At 42.8% G+C, this 12,500-nt stretch overlaps 2 long non-coding RNA genes across 2 annotated transcripts in view; both read right to left on the bottom strand.

Annotated features, from left to right (window-relative positions):
- The window catches only part of LOC145879783 (uncharacterized), a 5,637-nt gene extending 860 nt beyond the window's left edge, over positions 1–4,777 (bottom strand). Inside the window, exons 1-2 of the long non-coding RNA XR_014392539.1 lie at positions 4,691–4,777; positions 1–3,796 (exon numbers count right to left, since the gene is read on the bottom strand). The exon at positions 1–3,796 is cut by the window's left edge and continues 860 nt beyond it. This is a non-coding gene — a long non-coding RNA (uncharacterized LOC145879783). The remainder of the gene's footprint in view (positions 3,797–4,690) is intronic.
- The window catches only part of LOC123743359 (uncharacterized), a 202,407-nt gene that overhangs the window by 135,734 nt on the left and 54,173 nt on the right, over positions 1–12,500 (bottom strand). The window lies entirely within an intron of this gene.

Genomic DNA, 12,500 nt, shown 5'->3' with positions numbered 1-12,500 from the left:
CGCAGAGGCAATATTCCTGATCTGACCTGTTTCAATACACAGAGACAATATCCCTGATCTGACCTGTTTAAATACGCAGAGGCAATATCCCTGATCTGACCTGTTTAAATACGCAGAGGCAATATTCCTGATCTGACCTGTTTCAATACGCAGAGGCAATATCCCTGATCGTACCTGTGCACATAGCGATCTCTTGCTTTTAGGTAGGTTATACATAATATATCTCTCACACACCAATTCACCCTGAATCAAACAAAAGCTTCTCAATTTGGGTTTATGATTCATCTCCTCTACCGATTTTATTTTAATATTGCATCAACAGTTGTTTTTTAATCATATCTATGTCTCCCTTAATTTGGTTTCCGTTCAGATTTTCAGTGAAACTGCTGAAAAAGCTCAGACATTTCAATACAATAATCAAGAAAAAAAGTAATTGATGAAAGAGACTTCAACTAGGACTATAAAATAATGAAGAAATAGTTTAACATTTTGTTATTTTATGGCTTATATTTATTGTAGAAGTTGAAAAATAATACCTGCGGACAAAAATGCCTACATCTTCTGACAAAAAGTGTTAAAATGCATAAAGGTCCCTTTCAGGATCCATATTTTGGTGTTTTTAAGGTAAAGGACACCTTATATTTAAAGCCTTTTTGAATCCACATTTTAAACTAAATAAGAACTGATATTTCCTGGAGACAGAAAAGGCACCACATGGTAGGAATGACTCAGCAGAACTCCAACACTAGTTTAGTGGATTCCAAATGTTCCCTCTACTGTATTCTAGATTATTAACCTGAAATAATCACTTTACTTGGAAACTGAGTTGCAGTTTAGAGATGAAACTATGAGCTGCTCTGTCATCTCAAAATGACCCTGTAGAGATCATTTCTTATTTTCAGTTTCAACTACAGTCAAGGTGTCACCCTTCATATAACAACAGTAACCAGAGGGTGGAGCTAACAGTCAGTTTCAACTGTAGTCAAGGAGTCACCCTTCATGTAACAACAGTAACCAGAGGGTGGAGCTAACAGTCAGTTTCAACTACAGTCAAGGAGTCACCCTTCATATAACAACAGTAACCAGAGGGTGGAGCTAACAGTCAGTTTCAACTGTAGTCAAGGAGTCACCCTTCATATAACAACAGTAACCAGAGGGTGGAGCTAACAGTCAGTTTCAACTGTAGTCAAGGAGTCACCCTTCATATAACAACAGTAACCAGAGGGTGGAGCTAACAGTCAGTTTCAACTGTAGTCAAGGAGTCACCCTTCATATAACAACAGTAACCAGAGGGTGGAGCTAACAGTCAGTTTCAACTGTAGTCAAGGAGTCACCCTTCATATAACAACAGTAACCAGAGGGTGGAGCTAACAGTCAGTTTCAACTGCAGTCAAGGAGTCACCCTTCATATAACAACAGTAACCAGAGGGTGGAGCTAACAGTCAGTTTCAACTGTAGTCAAGGAGTCACCCTTCATATAACAACAGTAACCAGAGGGTGGAGCTAACAGTCAGTTTCAACTGTAGTCAAGGAGTCACCCTTCATATAACAACAGTAACCAGAGGGTGGAGCTAACAGTCAGTTTCAACTGTAGTCAAGGAGTCACCCTTCATATAACAACAGTAACCAGAGGGTGGAGCTAACAGTCAGTTTCAACTGTAGTCAAGGAGTCACCCTTCATATAACAACAGTAACCAGAGGGTGGAGCTAACAGTCAGTTTCAACTGTAGTCAAGGAGTCACCCTTCATATAACAACAGTAACCAGAGGGTGGAGCTAACAGTCAGTTTCAACTGTAGTCAAGGAGTCACCCTTCATATAACAACAGTAACCAGAGGGTGGAGCTAACAGTCAGTTTCAACTGTAGTCAAGGTGTCACCCTTCATATAACAACAGTAACCAGAGGGTGGAGCTAACAGTCAGTTTCAACTGTAGTCAAGGAGTCACCCTTCACATAACAACAGTAACCAGAGGGTGGAGCTAACAGTCAGTTTCAACTGTAGTCAAGGAGTCACCCTTCATATAACAACAGTAACCAGAGGGTGGAGCTAACAGTCAGTTTCAACTGTAGTCAAGGAGTCACCCTTCATATAACAACAGTAACCAGAGGGTGGAGCTAACAGTCAGTTTCAACTGTAGTCAAGGAGTCACCCTTCATATAACAACAGTAACCAGAGGGTGGAGCTAACAGTCAGTTTCAACTGTAGTCAAGGAGTCACCCTTCATATAACAACAGTAACCAGAGGGTGGAGCTAACAGTCAGTTTCAACTGTAGTCAAGGAGTCACCCTTCATATAACAACAGTAACCAGAGGGTGGAGCTAACAGTCAGTTTCAACTGTAGTCAAGGTGTCACCCTTCATATAACAACAGTAACCAGAGGGTGGAGCTAACAGTCAGTTTCAACTGTAGTCAAGGAGTCACCCTTCATATAACAACAGTAACCAGAGGGTGGAGCTAACAGTCAGTTTCAACTGCAGTCAAGGAGTCACCCTTCATATAACAACAGTAACCAGAGGGTGGAGCTAACAGTCAGTTTCAACTGTAGTCAAGGAGTCACCCTTCATATAACAACAGTAACCAGAGGGTGGAGCTAACAGTCAGTTTCAACTGTAGTCAAGGAGTCACCCTTCATATAACAACAGTAACCAGAGGGTGGAGCTAACAGTCAGTTTCAACTGTAGTCAAGGAGTCACCCTTCATGTAACAACAGTAACCAGAGGGTGGAGCTAACAGTCAGTTTCAACTACAGTCAAGGAGTCACCCTTCATATAACAACAGTAACCAGAGGGTGGAGCTAACAGTCAGTTTCAACTGTAGTCAAGGAGTCACCCTTCATATAACAACAGTAACCAGAGGGTGGAGCTAACAGTCAGTTTCAACTACAGTCAAGGAGTCACCCTTCATATAACAACAGTAACCAGAGGGTGGAGCTAACAGTCAGTTTCAACTGTAGTCAAGGAGTCACCCTTCGTATAACAACAGTAACCAGAGGGTGGAGCTAACAGTCAGTTTCAACTGCAGTCAAGGAGTCACCCTTCATATAACAACAGTAACCAGAGGGTGGAGCTAACAGTCAGTTTCAACTGTAGTCAAGGTGTCACCCTTCACATAACAACAGTAACCAGAGGGTGGAGCTAACAGTCAGTTTCAACTGTAGTCAAGGAGTCACCCTTCATATAACAACAGTAACCAGAGGGTGGAGCTAACAGTCAGTTTCAACTGCAGTCAAGGAGTCACCCTTCACATAACAACAGTAACCAGAGGGTGGAGCTAACAGTCAGTTTCAACTGCAGTCAAGGAGTCACCCTTCACATAACAACAGTAACCAGAGGGTGGTGCTAACAGTCAGTTTCATGCGACAGCAGTAAATCATGACATTGTGCCGCATCTTGCTTAAAAAATGTTATAGTCCTTCTTCGAGACATCTCTTACATTGTTTTAGCTAAACATATAATTTACTCGAAACCACGTTTAGTTGTGTTTTTCCCCTGTAAGGTGTGTAATTGCTGGATAAGAACCAAAGGATTGAGAAACCCTGAGATAAACATAAAACCATATAATTCAAAAGCTCCTCCACCATCTTTACCAGATGTTTTACTGATGTAGACCTACCGATTAGTCTCCACTTTGAGAACTGCAACTCAGCTCAAGTAGCAGTTCTAACTAGTAATATATCATTCCTAGTATTCATTCACATACTCTGTCCTTTAGAATGAATTATTGTTCATAAATACTTACTTTATTTGTCAGTATTGTCCATATAGTGTTTTCTGCTCTGTCATCTCAAAATGGATCCTGAACAAAATAACATATTTACTTTCAGTCACCTCCTGGGTGGTGCAGTTGTCTAAACCACTGTCTAAACCACTGTCTAAACCACTGCACCCCATCTGAACAGTTTCTTTCCCCATGATGTGGCCCTCACCAACTGGCCATCTGGCCCATAGAGACTAAAGGACTATGCTGTGGCCCTCACCAACTGGCCACCTGGCCCATAGAGACTAAAGGACTATGCTGTGGTCCTCACCAACTGGCCATCTGGCCCACAGAGACTAAAGGACTATGATGTGGCCCTCACCAACTGGCCATCTGGCCCATAGAGACTGAAGGACTATGCTGTGGCCCTCACCAACTGGCCACCTGGCCCATAGAGACTGAAGGACTATGCTGTGGCCCTCACCAACTGGGTATCTGGCCCATAGAGACTAAAGGACTATGCTGTGGCCCTCACCGACTGGCCACCTGGCCCATAGAGACTAAAGGACTATGCTGTGGCCCTCACCAACTGGCCACCTGGCCCATAGAGACCAAAGGACTATGCTGTGGCCCTCACCAACTGGCCACCTGGCTCATAGAGACTAAAGGACTATGCTGTGGCCCTCACCAACTGGCCCATAGAGACTAAATGACTATGCACTCTACGCTGCACACTGCATCAACGGGGATGTAGTGGAGGGTAAACACGCTTACGCTTTGTTTATTTGTAAAATAGAGTTAACTCAACTTTGTATTTTGTTTATTATCGTTTACCCACTTATTATGCGTTTCCAGCGTTAAGTCTAAAGTCCATCGTGGAAACCGGGTCCAGGTTGGTCAGCATGATAAATAATCATATCTCAAGGTTACTCTGTCTATTGAATGTCTGACTACGACCTAACTTTATAATAGTTATATGTAGCCAAGACTTACCAGAGTCTGCCCCTCTGTCCTTCAAATCAACACATTTATCCTGCTTCTAATGTTGCAGAGAAATGTGCGCTACATTTTGTAACCACAGTTACTTTCACTTTCATATGAGGAAATCACGTCCCTTCTGACGTCACTGGTGTATGGGTAAATAATGATGACAGAAGAGATCTACTAACTAGTAATAATATGTCATTCCAGGTATTCATTATCTTACTCTGTCCTTTATTGTTCAGAAATACTTTATTTGCACTTCTCTCCATATAGTGTTTTTTCCTCTTTTGTCATCTCACCATGGATCCTGCACTCAGCCGTCTCCCCATCCTGATAATAAAGTGTTTTATTGGTATCTTCCACTAGATGGCAGTAAACACCTGCTGTAACTAGACTTTACAACAGCATTCCTTATTCATAAAGGCAGTGTCTCAAAGGAGGAGTGCTGAACCAGGGTCAGGTCCCCCTCTCTATGTAATCTGATTCATTATGATCTAGGATCAGTTCCCTCCTCTTCATGTAATCTGATTCATTATGATCTAGGATCAGGTCCCTCCTCTCCATGTAATCTGATTCATTATGATCTAGGATCAGGTCCCTCCTCTCCATGTAATCTGATTCATTATGATCTAGGATCAGGTCCCTCCTCTCCATGTAATCTGATTCATTATGATCTAGGATCAGGTCCTCCTCTCCATGTAATCTGATTCATTATGATCTAGGATCAGGTCCTCCTCTCCATGTAATCTGATTCATTATGATCGATCAGGTCCCTCCTGTCCATGTAATCTGATTCATTATGATCTAGGATCAGGTCCCCCCTCTCCATGTAATCTGATTCATTATGATTGTTTTGTCTCATGTCTTTATATTCATATAGCCTGGGGGAAATGTAGCTGTATTGAAATTACCTTGTTTTATAACCTTCTTTGTTGCTCAGTGGTACTTCAATTGTCCTGACCATGTCCAATTCTTTCACACAGTAATGCTCCAGCATCCACTCAGAGCTTATGCATCTAATGCATTCCTCCAATACTGCAGAGTTGTTCAGCAAGTCCCTGAGATCGTCATGTTCAACCATATTTATTTGTCAGATGAAACCTGAGGGGATCACTGTTGTGTCATAAATGCATCCAAAATGGTTCTGAGGTCCTCAACAATGTTATTCTGTACCGTAGCTGGGATGCAGTGTTCTTTCCTGATTTACTAAATAAAAAGACAGATATTGTTTTGAGACCTTCAATTAGCTGCTCAGTGTTGATCTCTGTGGCTTGAACATATTCAGCCTCTGGCAGACTCTCTACATCGCTCATGTCATCTTCAATGGGATCAGTCCCAGTCTCAGATTCATCATGAGGACAATTCTCATCTAAGTTGTATCTTAAAGCTCTGTGTGTGACTGATAGACACTGAAACATCTATTTGTTTTCCCACACCCATTAACTCCACAGGTAATTACAACATGTGGTTCATGCTGGTGATAGAGGACAATATGTGTGAGTAGTCTGGACACAGAGAAAGGATGCTCGTTGCAAAGTGGACAGTTGAATAGAGTTGGCATTCTTCAGAAAGATTGTGAACCTTGGAGTGATGGGATGGAATCATGGAATCATTGGTACTCAGCCACTTGCAGAAATCATCAAGGGACCAGTCTTCCACAGCCACACTCTAATTCAAGTTGACACTAAAAGCAGAAGTGAAATGTATCAGTGTTGAGGCTAAAACAAAACCTCTCCCACTCTTTCCAGACAACCACCTTTCCTCCTAATGTGTATTTATGGTTGTTCCATAACGAAGCAGAGCTTGTCAGGAAAGGTGAAGATGTCTGTCCCTTATTTATCTGACACCATATTTCTTAGTATGGGACATTATGAGATTCTTTAGTCCCACATTTAACCTCTATGGGCTAGGTGGGACGCTTGCGTCCCACCTACTCAACAGCCAGTGTAATCCCGTGGCGCGTTATTCAAATTCCTCAAAAATGCAAAAACTTATACAATACATGCATGTTTTGTTCAATCAAGTTCATATTTATATCAAAAACCAGCTTTTTACATTAGCATGTGACTAGCATGTGACTAGCATTCCCACCGAACACTGCCGGTGAATTTACTAAATTACTCACGATAAACGTTCACAAAAAGCATAACAATTATTTTAAGAATTATAGATACAGAACTCCTCTATGCACTCGATATGTCCGATTTTAAAATAGCTTTTCGGTGAAAGCACATTTTGCAATATTCTCAGTAGATAGCCCGGCATCACAGGGCTAGCTATTTAGACACCCAGCATGTTTAGCACTCACCAAAGTCAGATTTACTATAAGAAAAATGTTATTACCTATCCTGTCTTCGTCAGAATGCACTCCCAGGACTTCTACTTCAATAACAAATGTTGGTTTGGTTCAAAATAATCCATAGTTATATCCAAACAGCGGCGTTTTGTTCGTGCGTTCAAGACACTATCCGAAAGGCTAAATAAGGGTGATGAGCATGGCGCAATTCGTGACAAAAGAATTCTAAATATTCCATTACCGTACTTCGAAGCATGTCAACCGCTGTTTAAAATCCATTTTTATGCCATTTTTCTCGTAAAAAAGCGATAATATTCTGACCGGGAATCTGCATTTAGGTAAACAGACGAAAGAAAATAAAGCATTCGGTCGACTCGGGCACGCGCCTAAGCCCATAGTACTCTGATCGGCCACTTGCCAAACGCGATAAAGTGTTTCAGCCAGAGCCTGCCTCGATATCGTTAAGCTTTTTCCCGGGCTCTGAGAGCCTATGGGAGCCGTAGGAAGTGTCACGTTATTGCAAAGATCCTCAGTCTTCAATAAAAAGAGCCAAGATGAAACACAACTTTTCAGACAGGCCACTTCCTGCATGGAATCTTCTCAGGTTTTGGCCTGCCATATGAGTTCTGTTATACTCACAGACAGCATTCAAACAGTTTTAGAAACTTTAGGGTGTTTTCTATCCAAAGCCAATACTTATATGCATATTCTAGTTACTGGGCAGGAGTAGTAACCAGATTAAATCGGGTATGTTTTTTTATCCGGCCGTGTCAATACTGCCCCCTAGCCCTAACAGGTTTTAAGTGTTGACTCAGATAATATGATGCTCCAAATAGGGAATTAAGTTCTTCTTCCATGTCGACCCAAATTGGCCTATTAGAGTTGTCAATAAAGAGCCTATTTGGGCAGTTATAAAGTCTTCTTGATATAATTACATGTTAGGGAGCTTTAATCCTCCTTCTAAGTCTTTGTCTGTAAACTAGCTTTGTTCATCCTTGCCCTTTTAATAGTCAACATTAATAATTTTGTCTATGGGAGTGGTTCCCAAACTTTTTATGGTCCCGTACCCCTCCTGGGACCACCCCAACCCACCCTCCATCCCCTCCTGGGACCACCCCAACCCACCCTCTAACCCCTCCTGGGACCACCCCAACCCACCCTCCAACCCCTCCTGGGACCACCCCAACCCACCCTCCTACCCCTCCTGGGACCAACCCACCCTCCATCCCCTCCTGGGACCACCCCAACCCACCCTCTAACCCCTCCTGGGACCACCCCAACCCACCCTCTAACCCCTCCTGGGACCACCCCAACCCACCCTCCATCCCCTCCTGGGACCACCCCAACCTCCAACCGCTCCTGGGACCACCCCATCCCACCCTCCATCCCCTCCTGGGACCACCCCAACCCACCCTCTAACCCCTCCTCCCACCCTCTAACCCCTCCTGGGACCACCCCAACCCACCCTCCAACCCCTCCTGGGACCACCCCAACCCACCCTCCAACGCCTCCTGGGACCACCCCAACCCACCCTCCAACCCCTCCTGGGACCACCCCAACCCACCCTCCTATCCCTCCTGGTACCACCCCAACCCACCCTCCAACCCCTCATGGTACCACCCCAACCCACCCTCCAACCCCTCCTGGGACCACCCCAACCCACCCTCCAACCCCTCCTGGGACCACCCCAACCCACCCTCCAACCCCTCCTGGGATCACCCCAACCCACCCGCCATCCCCTCCTGGGACCACCCCAACCCACACAACCTGATCTCCATGAAATTAAATACTAAATGAAGTTGTGATAAAATCAGTTAGGCCACATTTGGACTAAAATTATAATGAACGGGCAACAATCTGTTGGGTAAAAACACACTTGTATGATTTCAGCTGCATATAACCTGAATGTCAATTGTTGTTTGGCCCCATGGATCCTAACAGTGGATAGTTGATGATAAATGATATGTATAAAGTGCTGATCCAATGAGGTGTGGTGGTAGCCATCTTAGTTCCAACATCTGTTTAGCTGCTGTCAAACCTGACAACATCAAACATATGTTCTGTAATGATAGTGGTGAATTATCATTAAGTGATAACAGTTTGGGGGAACCTCTTTCCAAAACATGTCCCCTGGTCACTCCCAGTACATATGATTAAAGGAGCCCAAGGCACCTTGATTACATAGATCACACAGAGGAGAGGTGATGATTTTCATTACATGATGTTTTCTAGGTGGAAGGTCTTCATTACATAGATCACACAGAGGAGAGGTTCTGATTTTCATTACATTATGTTTTCTAGGTGGAAGGTCTTCATTACATAGATCACACAGAGGAGAGGTTCTGATTTTCATTACATGATGTTTTCTAGGTGGAAGGTGAACCCTGTGTATGAGATTACAATGTATCAGCTGGTGATTAGGATTGTTAGATGAATCCACTAAGTTCCTGATGAACTCAACTGGTGAGCCTCTTTAGCAGCTAGTTCCATGGACACACTGATTTCAATGTCCTTCACCAAGGTCAGATGACTTTCAGTCAACAGTCTCTTTAGTGTAGCTTCACTCCGTAGCCCACATACTAGTCTGTCTCTAATGATGTCATTTACAACACCATTCAACTCACAGTGTTCTGATAGTTTCTTTAATGCAGCAGCAAACATTGGTACTGATTCTCCCTCTTCCTATTGTCTCCTGTGGAACCTGAACCTTTCAACATTAACTAGTGGTTCTGGTGAAAAATGTCCTTTAATAAGTATCTCCACAATATCCCCATATGTCTTATTACCTGTTCTGTCTGGCTGTAGCAGGCTGACTAGTAAAGTAAATGTCTTTGACCCCATTACACTAAAACCTGTAAGCACAATGTTGTCCTCATCAATGTAATTTACAAGAACAAAATATTCAAACAGTTCTGTATATGAGGTCCCCTGCTCAATACTTTCATCAAACTGTCCAATGTTTCCAACAATTCCAGCCTTTTTTTCATTTCTCAATAGGATCCTGATTGTCTATCACTTCAGTATTGTCCTCAACCACAGCAATATTTTCCTCAGTCACGTAATCTTCATTCACTTCGCTAATTTAGCAGTTATTAATTCCTCAGTTCGTCATCACAGTTGATTAAATGTATTTTCCTTTAATCAATGTATATTCCTCCCTTTTTAATCAAGTTGTTTTCCCGCTCCGACATCCGTCTCGAGTCCTTTTCTGCCATCCATGACGATGCTAACTCTCTTAGCTAGCTCCACTATGTACTTGCCTCTGATAGCAAAACACTGTGCTAACATTAGCTTGGACTGTACCACAGAAAATAACAGTTTTAAACAGTTGTAAAAACCAACTTCTTCCAGACAGAATAGTTCCTGTAGGTTCAGACTTACTCATCACCAATCTGTTGTTATGTCTGGTGGGTTTCATAACCACGTCTGTATAACAATTCAATAATGATGAGACGGGAGACAGGAATCAGTTCAACCATTTATCTGGAACGTGATCATCTCAACACATACAAACCCCCATGATGCTCTGCGACACAACTCCAATACACAGCAAATACATGATACATATGTAAATGGACAGTAAGCAAAACTCAGAGGACTTTAAATGTTTAGTTCTAGAAAGTAGGGCCATGGGATAGGGTCAGAAAGGTCAGTATGGTTGATAGCTGGTTACAGAGGTGACATAACAACCATAAGGTCCATTATAACACAGTGAAGTAGAGGTGGGATAGGGTCAGAAAGGTCAGTATGGTTGATAGCTGGTTACAGAGGTGACATAACAAGCATAAGGTCCATTATAACACAGTGAAGTAGAGGTGGGAGCTAAAAGCAGACATGGACAGTGAGACGGTGTGAGGAGGTCAGGGGTCAAACACTAGATCAGGACAGGTAGAAATGGCAGGGCTGGAAATAGACAGAGACACATTCTGATCATGGCTCAGACCTGACCTGAGACTCCCAAACAGAAGATGCCAAAACAAAGTCCTGGCCAGTAGCCTATATGGGATTTCCTTTCATCAACATCCACAACATTTAAATGAGGCATCTGTCAATTAAAAGTTACTTTAGAGCTTTAGTGAAAAGATGGAATGACTTAGTGTTACTACCATTTACTGAAAGGATGGAATGACTTAGTGTTACTACCATTTAGTGAAAGGATGGAATGACTTAGTGTTACTACCATTTAGTGAAAGGATGGAATGACTTAGTTTTACTACCATTTAGTGAAAGGATGGAATGACTTAGTGTTACTACCATGTAGTGAAAGGATGGAATGACTTAGTGTTACTACCATTTAGTGAAAGGATGGAATGACTTAGTGTTACTACCATTTAGTGAAAGGATGGAATGACTTAGTGTTACTACCATTTAGTGAAAGGATGGAATGACTTAGTGTTACTAACATCATATCAAACATAAAACATTTACAACTGATATTTGTATTATACTGAACAAAACAATAAACCCAACATGCAACAATTTCAAAGATTTTACTGAGTTCCAGTTCATATAAGGACATCAGTCATTTGAAATACATTCATTAGGACCTAATCTATGGATTTCACATGACTGGGAATACAGATATGCATCTGTTAGTCAGATACCTTAATAAAATAGTAGGAATGTGGATCAGAAAACCAGTCAGTATCTGGTGTGACCCCCATTTGCCTCGTGCAGCGCGACAGATCTCCTTCAGCTAGAGTTGATCAGGCTGTTGATTGGAGCCTGTGGAATGTTGTCCGACTCCTCTTCAATGGCTGTGCAAAGTTGCTGGATATTGGCGGGAATTGGAACACGGGAATTGGAACACGCTGTCATAGCATCCCAAACATGCTCAATGGGTGACATGTCTGGTGAGTACTCAGGCCATTGAAGAAATGTTGCTTTTTTTCAGATTCCAGGAATTGTGTTCAGATCCTTGCGACATCGAGCCGTCCATTATCATGCTGAAACATGAGGTATGTGTGTCAGTTTGTGAGTGTCAGTGTCAATGTGTGTGTCCTGTGTTTGTGTGTGTGTGTTTAGTGTGTGTTTGTCCAGTGTGTGTGAGTGTGTGTGTGTGTCCAGTGTCTGTGTGTAGTATATGTGTCCAGTGTGTGTGTCTAGTGTGTGTGTGTGTGTGTGTGTGTGTGTGTGTGTGTCCAGTGTATGTGTGTATCTAGTGTGTGTCCAGTGTGTGTGTGTGTCCTGTGTGTGTCCAGTGTGTGTCCTGTGTGTGTCCAGTCTTTGTGTGTGTCCAGTCTGTGTGTGTGTCTAGTGTGTGTCCAGTGTTTGTGTGTATCTAGTGTGTGTGTGTCCTGTGTGTGTCCAGTGTGTGTCCATTCTTTGTGTGTGTCCAGTCTGTGTGTGTGTCTAGTGTGTGTCCAGTGTTTGTGTGTATCTAGTGTGTGTGTGTCCTGTGTGTGTCCAGTGTGTGTCCAGTCTGTGTTTACATGTCCAGTGTGTGTGTTTGTGTGTGTGTGTGTGTGTGTGTCCAGTGTGTGTGTATGTGCCCAGTGTGTGTGTGTGTGTGTGTGTCCAGTG

The sequence above is a fragment of the Salmo salar genome, chromosome 06 (genome assembly GCF_965601325.2).
Source record: "Salmo salar chromosome 06, fSalSal1, whole genome shotgun sequence".
Taxonomy (NCBI): Eukaryota; Metazoa; Chordata; class Actinopteri; order Salmoniformes; family Salmonidae; genus Salmo; species Salmo salar.
The sequence above is the reverse complement of the archived record's forward strand: the minus strand, read 5'-3'. Positions and strand labels throughout refer to the sequence as shown.